The sequence below is a fragment of the Oncorhynchus keta genome, chromosome 15 (genome assembly GCF_023373465.1).
Source record: "Oncorhynchus keta strain PuntledgeMale-10-30-2019 chromosome 15, Oket_V2, whole genome shotgun sequence".
Lineage (NCBI taxonomy): Eukaryota > Metazoa > Chordata > Actinopteri > Salmoniformes > Salmonidae > Oncorhynchus > Oncorhynchus keta.
The window spans coordinates 44324221-44339705 of NC_068435.1; the positions used below are offsets into that span (position 1 = coordinate 44324221).

Sequence of the window (15485 nt, forward strand, 5' to 3'; positions counted from 1 at the left end):
TTTGCAACTTCACCTGTTGACCGCTCCTGAAGATCAAGATAAACTGTGCACAGGGGATCTGAAATTGGGATCTCAGGGAAACCACAATCATGAAAGAGCAGCTGGGCCCGCCTAAGATCTGAGAGGAAGTGGGCGCCGGTGGATGCCAGATCCCGAACATAGTACTGAGAGAGTTGAGCTTGGACAATCTACCAATAGGTTAAGAAGCCCCTTTTGAGGGTATGCTCAGAGCGAGGTCTTCCTCGAGGGCCACAGCTGAGGTGACTAGCAGGACTGAGTTGATGTGATAAGTGTTCTTAAGTGAGGTATCCTTGGGCATAATTGTTAATTAGCCAGTTACGGGCAACCAAAAGTCCAGATCCGTGATACTGGGTTGAGCACAGTAGGACTGGTGAGGTTAATGTGTAAGAGCAAGGGACTAAAGCGTGACGCCTTATAAGGGCACCTGGCTTGGTGAAGTTCAAATTATAACGTGCAATGTTTTGATAAATGAGGTAAACAGGTATGCCCTGGGTTACTATTTTTTTTATGCCATTGTGAGTGTTTGGTTATTTCTGGTACTTCACCTGAGGTAGAGGTCAAATATACGAGGAAAGATTGGATTTTTGGGGACAGTGTTACGCAATTAGATAGAAGACATGGGTACTCTGTTGGTAGTTCTGCACATTTCGATAGACATAAGATAATCTATACCACAGTAATCGCAGTAGGCAATATCCTAGTGTGGAGACTACACCCCATTTTACGACCACCAATTAGGAAATATTTTGGTATGGGTTTCCCTGCTCATATAGACAGGGATTGAAATCTCAAAAAAGTGTTAACCGGTTTTCCTCTTGTTTGTCTCATTCCCCTGTGTGTCCTGTGTTTGTGAATGTAATCTGAGAGTTGTGTGAGTGTAGAAATAAGTGTTCATCTGAAGTTTGGATAATAACATAGAAATATGTATAATAAGCTGATTTAAATTGGGTTAATAAGTTTCGATGTTACGAATCCCTTTTGGCCCGACAGTCTAGGGGGGATGGTAATGAGACCGTAACATAACTCATGCAAATTATTATTGTGACAAAGTAAAAGTGTGAACGAAATAACCACGACAACAGAAATCTACCATCAAACTCATGGTTTATTTATAATCACACGGTAATGGGGGGGAGCAGGAAAAGGGGCTGAGCTGGACCCAAGGAAAGAAACAATAAGTATTCAAAAACACCCAAGCTAGACTACTTACTTTAACAGCTAACTAACTAACCAAAAATACAGTGGGTGGTCCGCCCAGTTCTAACTAGTGTATTTAACAAAGTTCACCTACGGGTAGTGTATTCCCATGGGCGATTTGTCTTGGTTTCCCCCTTTTCCCACCAGCAACAAACAAACACCATAACCAAAAACAATACTCACAGGTGATGACAAAGTGCTATGAGGTGCTTAAACAAAAGAGCGGTTAAGACACAAAGCAAGAGTGAAACACAGAGACCTAGAGACATGGCATTTACAGAGAGATTGAGCTCTAGAACAAACAAATGATGGGGTTTTTAAACCATGGGGAAGGAACTGTGATAGGGTAGGAAATAGGAGGAGGTGTGTCTTCTGATTGATGATTGATTGTTGACTGATTGGGGAGTGATGATTTTCACCTGTGAGGGGAGAAGGAGAGAAAAGAAACACACACACAGGATACACACACACACACAGGATAACCGTATCCGTAACATTCAATATAACGTGATCTTGGGGATCTGTCCATCACTGCCCATCATAGAATATCACAGGGTGGTATTGAGCGTGGGATGTTATTTTAGATAGTAGCAGCTAGTCTATAATTTCTGGAAATCTAGAAAACCATTGAGGTGTCACGTCCTGACCTTAGTTCCTTTTTATGTCTCTATTTTGGTTTGGTCAGGGTGTGAGTTGGTGTGGGCATTCTATGTTTTTCATTCTATGTTTTGTTCTGTGTGTTGTATTTCTATGTGTATGGCCTGGTATGGTTCCCAATCAGAGGCAGCTGTCAGTCGTTGTCTCTGATTGAGTACCATACTTAGGTAGCCTGTTCCCACCTGTGTTTGTGGGTAGTTGTTTTCTGTTTTGTACCTTGCGGAACTGTTTGTGGGTTGTTTTTGGTCTTGTCTTTGTATTTATTAAATGTATTATGAATACTTACCACGTTGCACCTTGGTCCTCCACTCCTTCCAACAGCCGTTACATGAGGATACGTGTGGAGCATTATTCCCTTGACCGGCTGGGCAGTGTCTGGGAAACCAACATTTTTTTGGTCCTGCTGGGAGTATGTTTGTGAGCTGCTTTCTAACGATGGAGAGTACATGGAGTGGTGGATGTGAGTACCTAAGACTTCTAACGTTATATATTGATTCTGTGAATATGAGTGTGAGAATGTGACAAATTGTGTGTGTATAATCATATTTGATGAATTCATAATGGACCGAATAATGATAATATACCAACTTGCGCACCCATACGTAGACATATGTAAAGGGTGTACAAAGTATTCTGAGGTTCAGAGTGGTCTGTTTTTAAAGATGGAGATTGATTGGCGTATGTCCACTTTTGGTTAAAGTATGGGAAATTGACTTACCCTAACCGGTGTAACTATAAAATGCTTATGGGATTTTTCTTTTTGCAGTATGAGAGGAGTTGCTATATTTATCGAATAAACCCTATTTCCACACAGTTACAGCGAATTAAGATGGAATCTCAACGTAACTTGTAATGTGGTACATAGCCAAATTAATCTTTGCAAAGAAACACTTGGATGAATTTCAAGGCTATTCTGTTAATTGTGTCATTTTTTTTTATGTGCCAGATGTTAAGAATTCAAACTATTCTAATTGGGTTATTTGTGGGATTTACTTGTCATTTCAATAGGCATAGGTTCTATGTTACTGACTAAAATCTAGGATTCTGATTGTAATTCTACTATTTGTATGTTTTGCTTAGATATAGAAGCCAGTTTTCTTTTTTAAGATGTCAACTGGACGTTTTAGAAGCTTGCTTAGTTCAAATTGAAACACTCAGTTATTCAACATGAATGGAGAAACTGACTGAGAATTTTGTTAATTTCAATCACTAAATTGAATATTTAATACTATTGATATGAATTGAATATATATACTTGTCAGCAACACCCAGTGTTTGTTTTATTACCTGCGGTCTAATAAGAAGGGACTGTTACCTAAATCTAATGCATTATAATAATAATGGATAGGCAATTGCGATAGAGCTGTGACCATGATCTTAATTGATAACTAAACATGGGTATTAATTATTGCATGATAACACAAGGCTACAACATCAAGTTGTGGGCAGAAAGAGGCTCTAGTATTGTGAACTATTTGGATGTATTTTGTGGATTTGGCACATTGCGTGTTAATCTTAAAATAACAGACATTTAATAAGTGTAAAGCAGTCAGGGAAGAGTTGTCAAGTTTGTTTTTAACCTTAACTTATACTGGTAAGAATAGTTTCCATGTTAGTCTGTGGGTGTACGCTACTGGTGCTCGCTGAAATTTAGCGGACTGTAAGGGACGAAGTGGGTTAAGTTTGGTGTAGAGATATGACTAAGTTGAATGTGGAGATGTTCTTTGACAATTTCTAATTGTTATTACTCAATTCTATAGTTTTGGTAACACCAGTGATTTATTACGGAACCAGTTCATGTATTCTCAAATAATAATCTGTTTCCATTACGTGGAACAGTGTCAAGTAATTGAAGTGGCTTGCAGTTTTGACTATTACGCTGATGAGACAGCACCAACTTTTTGAAGGTTCTAGATTTGTTAAACAGTTATATTTGTACTAAATCACTGCAACGGGTTGCGATGATAAGATTACCGGAAAGGGGTTCTGGGTTTGTTTACTCTGATTTAAGTCTACCACTCGGTTTGCAAATTCCCACAACACCACACCTGTTATGAATATTTGTTAGTGTTTTTAACTTAAGGTATAGGGGGCAGCGTTTTCACTTTTGAATAAATAGCGTGCCCAATTTCAACTTCCTGCTACTCATGCCAAGAATATAAGATGTGTGTATTAGTAGTAGATTTGGATAGAAAACACTGAAGTTTCTAAAACTGTTTGAATCATGTATGTGAGTATAACAGTACTTATGTAGCTAACCATTCAGAATGTAATTTGTTTAAAGTCTCTCTGTTCAGTGAGTTCTCATTGGGAAACTATATTTCTTAGGCACTGTTTTTCAGTTCCTTCTGCCTCCACTGGATGTCACCAGTCTTTGGAATTTGGTTGAGGTTATTCCTTTGTGCAATGAAGTACGGCCATCTATGATTTGATTTTGATTTTATTAGGATCTCTTTTAGTCCCCATTTGAACTAATCTTCCAAGAGTCCTTAACATTATAATACAATTTATAATACAAACACACTTTCACATAACACACTATTACAAACATAATATAACTATACATAATACACTAGCATAATGACCCAATAAATACTCAATCTAAAAAAAGATTGATTCTTCATCTACTATAGTCCCACAAATTTCTATTTACTATATTTAAATTGTTTTTAAAATAATGTTTAAACTTATATATTGAAAGGTTTCTAGTTTGCTCAGTTAATTTATTCAATTTCTTTATTGCTCTAAATTGAAATGTTATTTTGCCTATTTCTCTTTTCTGTCTGGATAACTAATAGATGGTGGACAGTCTATTCCTAGTATTTATGGAATGTCTGTCTCTTACCAACTGAAAACTGTTGTGAATAGAACTTGGGCTTTTTAAATGATTTATATTATAAAATAAAATGAGCATGTTTTTTTCAATTACCTTGTCGATTGATGACCAACCAAGAACACTGCGCATGACTGCAACAGAAGAACTATATCTCCACCTTAAAACAACCCATGACTGCAACAGAAGAACCATATCTCCACCTTAAAACAACCCATGACTGCAACAGAAGAACCATATCTCCACCTTAAAACAACCCATGACTGCAACAGAAGAACCATATCTCCACCTTAAAACAACCCATGACTGCAACAGAAGAACCATATCTCCACCTTAAAACAACCCATGACTGCAACAGAAGAACCATATCTCCACCTTAAAACAACCCATGACTGCAACAGAAGAACCATATCTCCACCTTAAAACAACCCATGACTGCAACAGAAGAACCATATCTCCACCTTAAAACAACCCATGACTGCAACAGAAGAACCATATCTCCACCTTAAAACAACCCATGACTGCAACAGAAGAACCATATCTCCACCTTAAAACAACCAATGACTGCAACAGAAGAACCATATCTCCACCTTAAAACAACCCATGACTGCAACAGAAGAACCATATCTCCACCTTAAAACAACCCATGACTGCAACAGAAGAACCATATCTCCACCTTAAAACAACCCATGACTGCAACAGAAGAACCATATCTCCACCTTAAAACAACCCATGACTGCAACAGAAGAACCATATCTCCACCTTAAAACAACCCATGACTGCAACAGAAGAACCATATCTCCACCTTAAAACAACCCATGACTGCAACAGAAGAACCATATCTCCACCTTAAAACAACCCATGACTGCAACAGAAGAACCATATCTCCACCTTAAAACAACCCATGACTGCAACAGAAGAACCATATCTCCACCTTAAAACAACCCATGACTGCAACAGAAGAACCATATCTCCACCTTAAAACAACCCATGACTGCAACAGAAGAACCATATCTCCACCTTAAAACAACCCATGACTGCAACAGAAGAACCATATCTCCACCTTAAAACAACCCATGACTGCAACAGAAGAACCATATCTCCACCTTAAAACAACCCATGACTGCAACAGAAGAACCATATCTCCACCTTAAAACAACCCATGACTGCAACAGAAGAACCATATCTCCACCTTAAAACAACCCATGACTGCAACAGAAGAACCATATCTCCACCTTAAAACAACCCATGACTGCAACAGAAGAACCATATCTCCACCTTAAAACAACCCATGACTGCAACAGAAGAACCATATCTCCACCTTAAAACAACCCATGACTGCAACAGAAGAACCATATCTCCACCTTAAAACAACCCATGACTGCAACAGAAGAACCATATCTCCACCTTAAAACAACCCATGACTGCAATCTAGAAGAACCATATCTCCACCTTAAAACAACCCATGACTGCAACAGAAGAACCATATCTCCACCTTAAAACAACCCATGACTGCAACAGAAGAACCATATCTCCACCTTAAAACAACCCATGACTGCAACAGAAGAACCATATCTCCACCTTAAAACAACCCATGACTGCAACAGAAGAACCATATCTCCACCTTAAAACAACCAATGACTGCAACAGAAGAACTATATCTCCACCTTACAACAATCCTTGCTGCTTTATTCTGTGCATTCTGCAGCCTCCTAACATCACTTGATGATGCATTTCCCCAGACCACCCAACAATAGTTCACTTGACTCTCAACCAATGCCTGTGTTATTTGCTGAATTTTCCCTGGTAAATATTTAGCCCTCCTTCTGATTATGCATGCTGTTAATATTTTTTTTTACATAGATTAGTTATTTGAGATGACCATGATAAGCAGTTGTCTAGCTGCACTCCCAGTAGGAAATGGGTAACACAGAGTTGCGCAAGACTTGAAAAGTAGCATTATTTTCCTCACGTCCTCTATTGAAAACAGATAGACCCGTCTTCGATTTGATCGATTATTAACGTTTAAAAATACCGAAAGTTGTATTACAGAAGTTTGAAATGTTTTGTCAAAGTTTACAAGTAACTTTTGAAATATTTTGTAGTGACTGTGCGCAATTTGGAAGCTGTTTTTTTTTCTGGCTCAAACGCGCCAAGTAAATGGACATTTTGTATATATATGGATGGAATTAATTGAACAAAAGGACCAATTGTGATGTTTATGGGACATATTGGAGTGCCAACAAAAGAAGCTCGTCAAAGGTAAGGCATGTTGCATGTTTTATATTTTATTTATGTGTTTTGTGTAGCGCCTGCAGGGTTGAAATATGCTACTCTCTTTGATTACGGTTGTGCTATCATCAGATAATAGTTTCTTATGCTTTTGCCGAAAAGCCTTTTTAAAATCTGACATGTTGGCTGGATTCACAAGTCTAGCTTTAATTTAGTATCTTACATGTGTGATTTAATGAAAGTTTGGTTTTTATATGATTTTATTTGAATTTGCCGCGCTGCATTTTCCCTGGCTTTTGGCCAAGTGGGACGCAAGTGTCCCCTATACCATAAGAAGTTAATACCATGTCTGATGGCCAAATTGTGAGTGGTCTTTCATTTGGTTTTAGTGGGGTTTTTTTCCACTGGTTAGAGCCGTTGTATTTTCAAAGTTTAAATTAAACACGTGAATTATTTTGATAAATGTACTGAAATTACTGTAAACCTGGGATATGAAATGTTTGACTGTTTTTAAATAATTAGTCTAATATAGAAATGAACACTTATTTGAAGGACCTCTGTCCTGATTTTCTAGTGTTGATTGATCGCCCTCTATCAGAATTCAGGATAAGACCTAGACTCAGACAGCTAGAGTCATAGATGTTTATTGATCCAAATAGAGGGCAGGAAAAGTACAGGTCAAAGGCAGGCAGATGTCTGTAATCCAGGGCAGAGTCAATAAGGTACAGAACAGCAGGCAGGCTCGGGTCAGGACAGGCAGAGGTTCATAAATGGGTCAGTCAAGCAGGTCATAAGGCGTGTATTGTTGTGTGGTTTGTTCTATTTCTTCAGTACAAATCTCCACTAGATTGCGTCTGCTGGATGATCGAGATTACTCGCTAAGGATTAGCAGTCTAACTTCCTTATCCTGTGACTCTGTGGTGAGGTTGACGGTAATAGGGGAGTATAAGCCAATTTGAAAATTGTTTCAACCACATGTGTTTTCTTTGTTTTAGGATTTTGTATCAAGAACATTGGTAAAAGTAATCATTTGTCATACAGTCAATGCTTGTCTGGATTTCCTGAATCATAAATGTATAAATATATTCTGGTAATCCGAATAATTGAACATATGCGGTGGTACTTAATGAATATGCCGTCAGTTCGGTTGTCATCTGAGACATTCTCATCACTGATAAGATGACAAACTCTACAGTGGAAAGTCTACACATCAGTTATCGGATTCACATGGAATTGTTCAATTTAAATGTTTGAATATGAAATTATTCATGATGGGATGAAATGTCATTTTAGCTTCTAAAATGTGAGATGTGGGTTTTCATAAGACAGGGCTCTGCTCAATCAGTGGCCCGCCCCTGTGAAGGGACATGGGCTATAACTTTTTAAACACGCCCTCTCCTTTCCTATATAAGCCCTTGACGACAATATAACCTGTTCAGAGGACGTTAGGACGACGGTCCGATGTCAGAATGGTTCAGATAATAACTACAGAACAAAGCCAACATCAGCGTGAGCTTTGGTTGCGACTGGTATGAACTTTGAACTCTTATTCACTACACAAGTGATACCTCCTAGCCTTTGAGTTAGCAACAGCAGATGCAAACGAGGGTTAGGAAGGAACAGTATCCCATCTATCACCCAACGACGTTACTACAACGTATTCAATTGACAACCAGAGACATTCTTCAAAGGACTCGGTTGGGCAACACGGCCTTCCATCTACCACCAACCCACCAAAGCGCAGCTCAGAGTAAATATTTATTGCATATCCTTTTCCAAATGGGTGGTAATTTAGAATGCATAAGATGCTGTATTTACAATAGCGCAGCTTCTTCCCTTTGTTCCTCAGTCTTCCCGCTCTTTCACTCAAACCCAGCCCCTTTTCTTTTGTGTAACAAGCTGTCATATCTCTTCCCGCCCGCTAGGGATGTTTTCCTTTATGACAATTTCTAATCAAGTTAGGATTTAATTAGGTGTGTGTGATTAGTTGGGTATTTATTAAGTAAATAATTAAACCCAATTTTTGTATTGCTGATTCAACTTGTTAGCCAGGGTTTGTGCAGCTAACAAAGAATCTAAAATTTTCAGATGTGACTGAATTAAGATGATGATTATTGATGTAAAATATTACTAGGTCTTTGAGAGTTTATTCGGGAAGATAACCGCTCTATTAAATATTATTTAGTGGTGCCCGACTCTAGTTAATTACATTGACTCAATCAGGTAATATTAATTATTTTATAGAATAGCATGTCATCACTTAATCCCGCATAGCCAAAGACACGACACTGGTTGGCAAATGGACAAGACATAATAGGTGGTAAAGTTGGTGGTGGCCCAGGGGAGACATTGAAATTGGAACTTATCATGGGCCATCCACTTTGAGCTATCTGAAGAAAATTAAGAAAATATTGAGTGCCGGGAAGGAGGGGGATTGGTCAACTGGGCCCATAATTTATTTAGACTTGTCTAAAAAAAATATATATATATATTTTTTAGACATCAGGTTGATTGTGTCGGTCTACACACTGCTTCATTCATAGTAATTTAGACTAAGAATGCATTAAGATACTGATCTGTAATTATAACCTTGATGAGAATGTTAATACTAGAATTATGGATAATTATACTGTATGGTAATATAAATGTACAGTCTGTCAGTGACGGGGTTTTAACTTTGAGTGATAGGACCAATGTGAATCACTGAAGAATGTAATTCTAAATTGGAGTTCTTCTGTACAGTGTCTGTTCTTTTGACAATCTTTTCTTTTTATTGGCCAGTCTGAGATGGCTTTTTATTTGCAACTCTGCCTAGAAGGCCACATCCCGGAGTTGACTCTTCACTGTTGACATTGAGACAGGTGCTATTTAATAAAGCTGCCAGTTGAGGACTTGTGAGGTGTCTGTTTCTCAAACTAGACACTGATGTACTTGGCCTCTTGCTCAGTTATGCCCCGGGGCCTCTCACTCTTTCTATTCTGGCTAGAGCCAGTTTGGCTCTTCTGTAAAGGGAGTAGTACACATCATTGTACTAGATCTTCAGTTTCTTGGCAGTTTCTCGCTTAGAATAGCCTTCTCTCAGAACGAAGAAAGTTCTTTGTTTGTGGTCATTTTGAGCCTGTAATCGAACCCACAAACGCTGACGCTCCAGACAAAGTAGAATCTCAATTCAACAGGCTCAGACACGAGGTATGTGGCAGGGTCTACAGTCAATCACGGATTACAAAAAGAAAACCAGCCCCGTCACGGACCAGGATGCCTTGCTCCCAGGCAGACTAACTTTTTTGCCCGCTTTGAGGACAATAGTGCCATTGACACGGCCCGCAACCAAAACATGCGGACTCTCCTTCACTGCAGCCGACGTGAGGAAAACATTTAAACGTGTCAACCCTCGCAAGGCTGCAGGCCCAGACGGCATCCCCAGCCGCGCCTTCAGAGCATTTGCAGACCAGCTGGCTGGTGTTTACGGACATTCAATCCCTATCCCAGTCTGTTGTTCCCACATGCTTCAAGAGGGCCACCATTGTTCCTATTCCCAAGAAAGCTAAGGTAACTGAGCTAAACGACTACCGCCCCGTAGCACTCACTTCCGTCATCATGAAGTGCCTTGCGAGACAAGTCAAGGACCATATCACCTCCACCCTACCTGACACCCTAGACCCACTCCAATTTGCTTACCGCCCAAATAGGTCCACAGACGATGCAATCTCAACCACACTGCCCTAACCCATCTGGACAAGAGGAATACCTATGAGAATGCTGTTCATCGACTACAGCTTGGCATTTAACACCATAGTGCCCTCCAAGCTCATCATCAAGCTTGAGACCCTGGGTCTTGACCCCGCCCTGTGCAACTGAGTACTGGACTTCCTGACGGGCCGCCCGCAGGTGGTGAGGGTAGGCAACATCTCCATCCTGCTGATCCTCAACACTGGGGCCCCACAAGGGTGTGTTCTGAGCCCTCTCCTGTACTCCCTGTTCACCCACGACTGCGTGGCCACGCATGCCTCCAACTCAATCATCAAGTTTGCGGACGACACAACAGTGGTAGGCTTGATTACCAACAACGACACTGCCTACAGGGAGGAGGTGAGGGCCCTCGGAGTGTGGTGTCAGGAAAATAACCTCATACTCAACGTCAACAAAACTAAGGAGATTGTGGACTTCAGGAAACAGCAGAGGGAACATCCCCCCCCTATCCACATCGATGTAACAGTAGTGGAGAGGGTAGTAAGTTAAGTTCCTCGGCGTACACCACAGACAAACTGAATTGGTCCACTCACACAGACAGTATCGTGAAGAAGGCGCAGCGGCGCCTCTTCAACCTCAGGAGGCTGAATAAATTCGGTTTGTCACCAAAAGCACTCACAAACTTCTACAGATGCACAATCGAGAGCATCCTGGCGGGCTGCATCACCGCCTGGTACGGCAACTGCACCGCCCACAACCGTAAGACTCTCCAGAGGGTAGTGAGGTCTGCACAACGCATCACCGGGGGCAAACTACCTGCCCACCAGGACACCTACACCACCCGACGTTACAGGAAGGCCATAAAGATCATCAAGGACGACAACCACCCGAGCCACTGCCTGTTCACCCCGCTATCATCCAGAAGGCGAGGTCAGTACAGGTGCATCAAAGCTGGGACCGAGAGACGGAAGCTGTTTTTCAATCTCAAGGCCATCAGACTAACAATGAGTGGCTGCTGCCAACACTGACTCAACTCCAGCCACTTTAATAATGGGAAATGATGTAAAATATATCACTAGCCACTTTAAACAATGCTACCTAATATGTTTACATACCCTACATTATTAATCTCATATTGTATATGTACTCTATCATCTACTGCATCTTTATGTAATACATGTATCCCTAGCCACTTTAACTATGCCACTTTGTTTACATACTCATCTCATATGTATATACTGTACTCTATACCATCTACTGTCTATCTATCTTGCCTATGCTGCTCTGTACCCATCACTCATTCATATCTTTATGTACATATTCTTTATCCCCTTACACTTGTGTCTATAAGGTAGTAGTTTTGGAATTGTTAGCTAGATTACTTGTTGGTTATTACTGCATTGTCGGAACTAGAAGCACAAGCAATTCGCTACTCGCATTAACATCTGCTAATCATGTGTATGTGACTAACATTTGATTTGATTTACTCAACTAGTCTAAAGGCGGCCAGCTTTATTGCTTCTTTAACCAGGACAACCATTTTCAGCTGTGCTAAGATAATTGCAAAAGGGTTTTCTAATGATCAATTAGCCTTTTACAATGATCAACTTGGAATAGCTAACACAATGTGCCATTGGAACACAAGAGTGATGGTTGCTGATAATGGGCCTATGTAGATATTCCATAAATCTGCCATTTCCAGCTACAATAGTAATTTACAACATTAACAATGTTTACATTGTATTTCCGATCAATTTGATCTTATTTAATGGACAAAAATTGATTTTCTTTCAAAAACAAGAATTTCTAAGTGACTCAACTTTTGAACGGTAGTGTATGTCCATGACCAAATTACATTTAATGATAATACTCAGGAACTATAGCAGTCTTATGCTAATGGGACATAGGCGTTTCCTTATAAATAGTGGGATCATAATGCTTGTACTGGGTCATGTTCATTAGGCACTAAACGGAAGACATTTTACTTAAACCGTTAGTCTACCTGGATTTGTCCAAGATGACAATTTTAGTTTCTACAGATGATGCTTTAGGAATGGAAATGATCATTTCCACCATGTTGACCTATTGTATAGTAGTCTCAGTATCAACATGATTTTGTTTCGTACTGATAAATGTATTTAGATATTTTTATATATGAAGGATAATTTATGTTAAGGTTGAAAACTAAATGTACCAACTGATGGTCATGTACAATGATAAAATAGTGCAAGGAAGTTTTTTATGCTTCAAGTTTAATTCCTCATGTGGTTGTCTACATGTGTAAAACCAGCCACATTCTATGATTAGTGGTGCATGTGAGATGTCTGGTCTGACAACATGCAGTTCATAGACTGAATTAGTGTCTGTAAGGTACCAGGGACAAGATCTTTTATGAGTAACTGATGAGGAGAACCTCGTCTTGGGGGGCCAAACCCTTGTTTCCATGCATGAGAACAGTCTTTACAGCAGATGCTGTGAATGATTAATTTCTTTCATACAAATCCTAACCTTTTGACCCATTCCACATCTGCTGTTTGTCATGTAGACTAAGAGGGTGTATCTTTACTATAAAATATCTTTCTATTCTTTGTCAGAGCTCTCAGCCCAACACCCAAGAGTGTTGGGTCGACCAGCATCATTATTGCAGAGCACTCACTCTATTCACTTGTGTGTGTGGCGTGACCTGCTTATTAATACATTTTGAATATAGTAATATCCTGATTGGTGATTGACCTTGACTCTCCTTATTATTGATTATAATTTCGTGACTCATTTTAAAACCGCTCTATTGATGCCATTTACAGACATGAATCCTAAATGCAGGTAACATTTTCTTTTGTTAATCTCTGCAGGTTTCTCATCTGATTCCTTGGAGCCTGGTGGAGCTGGATGCCACCATAGAGCCCCACAGTATAAAACCATGTAATTCTCTCTCAGACAAGGTGAGTTTTATCAATATATTTGCCTCAATTTACTCTGAATTTGACCTCCAAGACTGCAAAGTCCTGCAGGAAGCTCCTGCACATCCCCTCGAGGCCGACACCGTCAGATGCCGTTCAACAGCGCAATCAGAGACTTGTGCCCAATCCGAGATGAATCTATGTGCTGTATTGAAAAATAATAGAATAGTGTTGAACTCCTTCCGTCACCAGCAGAGCAGTAGATCAAAAAATAATTTTGTATTATTTAGCCTAGATAATTGTTTGTACAGTATCTCGACTTTGGTGTCTATTTCAGACCTTGTGTCATTTTTCAAGGATGAGCATAAGAGCATTTTTAAAGGGGAGAAGACCACTAAGTCTGGCCATGTGGAGAAGTGCAGCTATAGGGACAACTTACCGGTCAGGGCGAGCATGAGGGATACAGTTCATCCTGTGTCGCTATTAAGTTACGTTTGAGCGTCTTAGCAATACAATGTGTTCAATACAGTTTAGTGTGAAGCCCTTTTTACTCCATCCAACACAGGATCAATGTTCTCCAGTGTAACCTACTTCATATAGCCACCCAGCAGAAAGGCACACTTCAGGTTGAATTGGTCTTCATCCTGCAGTAAAAGATATCAAACGGTGATGACAGGCATTGACAGGATGTTCACTGCTCTCAGAATATCTCTCTCAGACTTAATGCACAAAGTGATCGTATAGTGTAAATGCGTTGTGTTTAGATAAAAACAAAAATGCAGTAAGACATACCCGCAGTAAAAGATGTCAAACAGTGATGACGGGATAGTCACAGCCACACGTTCACTGATTAGGTAGGACATGAGAGATCATTACTGCTGCGCCTATCTTAAAGATATGTGCCCTCCAATCCATAAAGAGCACAAGTTCAACCCTTTTTATATAAACCTTTTAAGGTAACTTTCATTAATGTGATGGCTGTTTTATAGAATCATTACCTACTATGTTCAATTGTTACCAGATTCAATTAATCATGTAACTCATTTGTAATTTGGGGCACCGCGGAAGTTTAATGAGTTACCAGCTCCTGAAATAAACTCTAGAAGATATTTATAAGTTATATATTGATAAGTCACTTAATCATTACTTCTGACCAGTTGTAACCTTCCTCGATCTGCAAGAACCCCAGCCCTTTCTGATTATTCAGTACTACACAAAAGTATTTAATTATTTATTTATTAAATAAATAATAACAGAGTACACATACACACTTAAAATGGAGAGGGGGTGGGGAAAGAGCTAGAGAAAGAGACATTTATCGTGGATACATTGTATAACTATTCTCATATTAATCAAATACCTTGCACATTAACCACCGCCCATCTGGGTAAGAAATGTAATGTATTTATGTGTAGATGTCTTTGTCCATCATCTCTCTGTTGCAACCAATCAATCCTATGGGAAGGGCTTGATGTGTGTAAGGCTCTGGTTGTCCACCAGAGGTCACTATGTCCGTAGTTGTCTTGGTCTTGGAGTGGAATGTTTTCAGAGCAGCTACTTAAATGCACTCATGATTGTCTGAGGTGAACTTCTTGCCTCTTTTCTTGAGTAGATAGTCAAAGTTCTAGATCCCGTTACACACACACAGCTGCAGACTGTCAAATGTTCTGGTCTAGTGAATTTCTCCACCTCGTTTTGAGTTTCAGAGTTTCCAACCATTTCAACGTGTAGCCACAGCTGCACGCTTTGTGGTCTGGGAGTTTCAACCGTTTGTAACGTTTCGCTCATCCTTCACGTCTACTGGTCTGCATGTTAATTCTTAGCAGTCCTTTTAAGCACTCTGGTTGAAAAGGCCATTACTATCTCACTGACATGTTCTTCTGACCTCATTTGGGGAGTGGCTTAGTTAATGTGCAACAGACATGAGAACTATGATCTCGTTAGAAAACAAAAAT

At 39.8% G+C, this 15485-nt stretch overlaps 1 protein-coding gene and 1 long non-coding RNA gene across 2 annotated transcripts in view; one reads left to right on the top strand and one right to left on the bottom strand.

The window, feature by feature from the left end:
- Positions 1-2090: 2090 nt before the first annotated feature.
- Positions 2091-15485, top strand: part of LOC118395034 (serine/threonine-protein kinase tousled-like 1-B) — a 47339-nt gene continuing 33944 nt past the window's right edge. Inside the window, exons 1-2 of the mRNA XM_035788809.2 lie at positions 2091-2335; positions 13483-13572. The gene's annotated coding sequence lies outside the window, so the exon portion shown is untranslated. The remainder of the gene's footprint in view (positions 2336-13482; positions 13573-15485) is intronic.
- On the bottom strand, positions 4761-6616 carry LOC127907682 (uncharacterized). Its single transcript, XR_008065439.1, has 3 exons — positions 6161-6616; positions 5299-6115; positions 4761-5255 (listed from the first exon to the last, which is right to left on the bottom strand). It is a non-coding gene; the product is annotated as an uncharacterized LOC127907682 (long non-coding RNA).